Raw genomic sequence first — 5,447 nt, forward strand, 5'->3', positions numbered from 1 at the left:
AAAAAAAAAAGAAAAAGAAATATATACAATCCATGGGTCAGGCACAGTGGCTCACGACTATAATCCCAGCACTGTGGAAGGCCCAGACAGGAGGATTGTTTGAGGCCAGGAGTTTGAAACTGATCCGGGCAACATAGTGAAACACCATCTCTACCAAAATAGAAAAAATTATCCACTACATTACCATGAACTGATTAAAAGAAAAAAAAAAAAACAACTGCCTGCCTGTAGTCCCAGCTTGAGCCCAGAAGTTCAAGGTTGCAGTGAGTTATGATCACACCACTGTACTTTAAACTTTAACAAGTCTCTGTCTCAAAAACAAAACAAAACCACAAAAAAACCCATAAAACAAAAATCAAAATTGATTAAGGTGCTTAAAGGGAAAAGTTCCACCTACTTTGAAAATTTACTGTGTGCTAAAAAGGACCCCAGGCTTCCCCTCTGTGGTCTGGCATTGCCAATCATGCCTGCAACAACTGCCTCATCACACTGCACTGACAGGGTCTGTCCCTCAGACTTGTGTGTTATGTAGTAGTTAGCAGCAGGGATTTTTTTATTTTTATTTTTTTTAAGAGACAGAGTTTCACTCTTTTGCCCTCGGTAGAGTGTGTGGTGTCACAGCTCACAGCAACTTCCTCTTGGGCTTAAGCAATTCTCTGCCTCAGTCTCCCAAGTAGCTGGGACTACAGGTGTCTGTCATAATGCCTGGCTATTTTTTGTTGCAGTTTGGCTGGGACCAGGTTTGAACCCGCCACTCTCAGTATATGGGGCCGGCACCCTACTCACTGAGCCACAGGTGCTGCCCAGCAGCATGGATTTTAGAGCCAAGTTTACTGAATTCAAATCCCGGCTCTACCATCATTGAGTTGTGTGACCTTGGATAATTTACTTAACCTCTCTGTGTTTATTCCTTACCTGTCATGTGAGGATAAAATAGCATAAACCTTTGGCTCAGGTACATGTGAGTAATGATTCTTATTCTGCTGTTTCCCCACCTGTCCCCTGCCCCTTACTCTTCAAGGAGGCCCAACAATGGGGCCCAACAGTACCCAGGAGCTTGTCAAGAATGGAAATATGAAGGCTGGGCTCGGTGACTCTCATCTGTAATCCTAGCACTCTGGGAGGTTGAGACGGGCAGATTACTCGAGGTCAGCATTTCAAGCCCAGCCTGAATAAGAGTGAGACCCCATTTCTGCTAAAAATAAAAAAAATTAGCCAGGTGTTGTGGCAGATACCTGTAGTCCCAGCCACTGGGGAAGCCGTGGCAAGAGGATCAATTTAGCCCAAGAGTTTGAGGTTGCTGTGAGCTATGATGACATCACAGCACTCTCCCCAGAGAGACAAAGTAAAATTCTATCTCAAAAAAAAAAAAAAAAAAAAGGAATACAAATATCAGATCCAGAACTATTAAATTAGAACCAGTATCTTAAGATTTTATGTGCATGTTAGAGTGTGTGAGAAGCCTTTAGTAAACACTGTCAAATGAATGAAATTAGGCATTTTATATTCAAACGTCCCAGGAGCATCAACAAGATAGGGAAGAGGGAAACTTGATACCAGGAGAGAGACAGTGGGGAAAGCTGGAGCCTCAGAAGGATGTGGCTTGGCATCTTTCCCAGCTGTCTCACCTTGGGATTCAGTATCCTCACCTGTGAAATGGAGCGGCTTATGCCTGCCCTACAGGGCTGTGAAGAGCGTGAGAGAAGGAGCCTGAACAGGGTGGCCCCTCAGGTTGTCATCAGGGCAGGCTCACAGCCCCTCACCCAAAGCCCTGGGGCCAGAGCTTTGCTGAGAAGCCCCACAATGCATGTGCTGATGCTACATAACACCCAGCAGGGTCTGGGCAGTGCCCTTAATTAAACACTGCAAATTTGTGCAGCAAAAGGTATGAGCAGTAAGAGCCGTAACAAAGATGTAAAATAAAATAACCTCATGCCAGGTCAGGTCAGGTTTGTGGCCAAATGAATTTATAACAAACTTAAGGAGGGGGGAAAGTCTACTTTTTAGAGTTTTTGGATTTCAGAATTGTGGATAAGGAAGTATGAACTTGATGACAGAAAAGGAAAGACGGGCCTGGCAAGGTGGCTCATACCTGTAATCCCAGTACTCTGGGAGGCCGAGGCAGGCGGAGCTCACCAGTCTGGACCCGGTCTGAGCCAGAGTGAGACCCCTATCTCTAAAAATAGATGGTGTCGTAGAGAGTGCCTAGTAGTCCCAGCTACTCGGGAGGCTGAGACAAGGGAATTGCTTGAGCCCAAGAATCTGAGGTTGCTGTTAGCTATGATGTCTACTGAGGGTGACAAAATGATACTCTGTCTAAAAAAAAAAAAAAAAGAAAAGAAAAGAAAGAAAAGGAAAAAAGGCCCTTGGTGGGGCTGGTGGAGAGATACTGCCCAACTTGGAGCAGGGATGCAGGGAGAGGGCTGAGCAGTTATTTGCCTCCAGGGGCAAGTCCACAGGCGGAAGAAGGGGAGAAAGCGAGCCAGCAGAGGCCTTTGAGACCGGAGGGACCCTGACACTCGGCAGCAGGAAGTTGCCAAGGTTAGGGTCTGAGAAAGAGCGTGACCTAATCAAAGACAGAGAGCAACAGATTTGTCAGGCTTGCAAACAAACAGGAAGAGGGCATCCTGGAGTTACCCTTTCCCCTGGCCCTACTCGAATTTCTCAGCCTGAGAGGAAGAGTGGACACACTGCCCCTGCCAAATATACACAGGAAAAGGTTTTAGTATTCTACCAGACTGTCAGGGACAACTGAGAGTCTTATCTAGTGCACAGGCACATGTAAAATTACAATAATATCAACAAAAATAAACATAAGAGTTCTATGGCCAGATGCCCTGAACATGCTCTTGCTAATATTTTTTTCCTTTGGTCTCTAATTCTTATGGCAGCACTATGAGTATGGATTTTATTCTATTTTACAGAGGAAGACACTGAGGCTTACGTCACCTAAGAAAGGCCAGAGTCAAATGGTTGCTTCAGCTAATGCCAGTGCCTGAGTGCCCTCCATTAAACCACACTACTAGGCCAAAGCTCACAGGATGACAGAAGCCAAGGCAAGGAAGAGACAAGTCGGAAGGCTGAGATTTGGAAGAAAGAGCATATCCTACAACCTCAGAAGCCCCGGGTTTACACCTTGGCTATGCCTTCAACTTATCTGTGTCCTTATGCTTTAGGTATTTCACTTATAAACATCAGAGAGTTTTAATTTGTCCTTTATTGGCTTGGCGCCTGTGGCTCAAGTGGCTAAGGCGCCAGCTACATACACCCAAGGTGGCGGGTTCGAATCCAACCCGGACCAGCCAAACAACAATGATGGCTGCAACCAAAAAAAAAAAATAGCCAGGCGTCGTGGTGGGTGCCTGTGGTCCCAGCTACTTGGGAGGCTGAGGCAGGAGACTAGCTTGAGCCCAGGAATTGGAGGTTGCTGTGAGCTGTGAAGCCATGGCACTCTACCCAGGGGGATAGCTTGAGGCTCTGTCTCAAAAAAAAAAAAAATTGTCCTTTATTCATTCTGATGATCTTTATCTTTTAATGGGAGCATTTAGTCCATTTATATTTAATGTAATTAGAAATATATACAGGGTTATCTCTACTCTGTGCTTTCTATTGGTTCCATCTGTTTTATTTTCTTTCCTTTTTTTTTTTTTTTTTTTGCAATTTTTGGCCGGGACTGGCTTTGAAACCACCACCCCTGGCATATGGGGCCTGCGCCCTACTCTTTTGAGCCATAGGCACTGCCCCATCTGTTCTATTTTCTCTCCTTTCCCCCCCTTTTTAGAGGTTTATTATGTTTTGGTGGTGGTAAGAATTGCTATTGAATTTTTCCCTCTATTAATTAGGAGGTTACATACCTTTCGCTGTTTAACTTTGTCCTCAACTCAATGTTTTGAGGACTAAGTGAGTGCGTTTGTGTGTGTGTGCATATATAAACACTTTGTATATCTATAAAGTGTTTTGTACCACTAGTCCCATAGCTTTTGATGACCTTAAAAAAGAACAGCAACAGAAGCAGAGAGATAGGAATCCTAAGAAAGAACCAAAAAGAGATGTTAGAAATAAAAAGAACAACAACTACGGGTAGTGCCTGTGGCTCAGTGAGTAGGGTGTCAGCCCCATACACCGAGGCAGAGTGTCCACGCTTCCTTCAGTTTGAACCCAACCCTGGCCAAGCTGCAACAACAACAACAAAATATCCAGGCATTGTGGCAGGCACCTTGTAGTCCCAGCTACTCAGGAGGCTGAGGCAAGAGAATCGCCTAAGCCCAGGAGCTGGAGGTTGCTGTGAGTTGTGGTGCCATGGTACTCTACCGAAGATGAGATAATAAGACTCTGTCTCTAAAAAAACCCCAAAAAACCCAAGATTTTTGGAGTTTTGGTGTTAGGCAAGCCTGGGTTGAAACCCTGGCTCTGAGACATTCTGGCTGTGTGTTCCTGCCTGGCTGCTTTCTCCTAAGCCTCAGTTTCCCTGTCAGTAAAACATGGATGACGAACCCCACCGCACAGCTTATTGTGACCATTCAGTGAGCTAGGAGTTGCTAAGTGCCCCGCCCAAAGGCACAGAAAGGGGCTCAATGAATGTTTGTCCCCTTCCCTTCTCCAGACTTTGCCTCTCTGTGTCCAGGGAGAATTGGCCGTGGGTGGAGGCTGCCCTAGAGCCTGGCTGCATAGCTTGGCCTGACCTTAGGAAACCTTCCCAGAAGGAATATCTCTGGAATGAGATGTTCCCAGGGTACAACTGGTCTGTAGCATCATGACCGGACAGCACAGCCTCTGTCTGGGAAATGAGAGATTGTTGGGAAATTCTACTGAAATAGGGGAGGGGGTGGGTCATAAAGATCAGTGCCCCAGGGGAGCCCAGAGAAGTGGGGAGGATTGCCCAACAGTGTGTGTCTCCAGTTCTGCCCAGGAAGAGGGGTCTGACCAGAGCATGGTGGCCTCCCCTTCTGGGAGGCAGGTGTGTCCTCTTGGAGAGCAGAGCAGTGACTCACCAGACTGCCACAGCTTGTTATAAATATCCCCCGAGACACCTAACTCCCTCAGCCCTGATTCTATATTAGCACAAGCTGTGCTCTCCATAATTCCATAATTAATTAGGTTTCCTAGGCACCTCAAGACTGAAAGAGGGTGCCCCAACTTGTGGACATAAATATTACAAACGACATGGCAGTTCCCCACCCCCAATGTCAATCAAAAAAATCAATGTGTTCTCTCTCTCTCATATCTATTTCCTTATTTACAAATCAGCATTGGGTGAATTCTGCAAGGTGAGGGTCAGCCAAATATCTCCTATTTGAGTAATTCTAAAATGTCAGATATGGATCCAGTAATCAAAACTAATCTCACTCTCATTTCTTTAATAAGAGACACCATATATTAGACACCTACTATGTGTTAGTCGCTGTCTCTCATACATTATTTAATCCTTTTTTTTTTTTTTTTTTTTT

This window comes from Otolemur garnettii, unplaced genomic scaffold (genome assembly GCF_000181295.1).
Source record: "Otolemur garnettii isolate 467f Iridium unplaced genomic scaffold, OtoGar3 scaffold00031, whole genome shotgun sequence".
In the NCBI taxonomy this organism is placed as follows: Eukaryota; Metazoa; Chordata; class Mammalia; order Primates; family Galagidae; genus Otolemur; species Otolemur garnettii.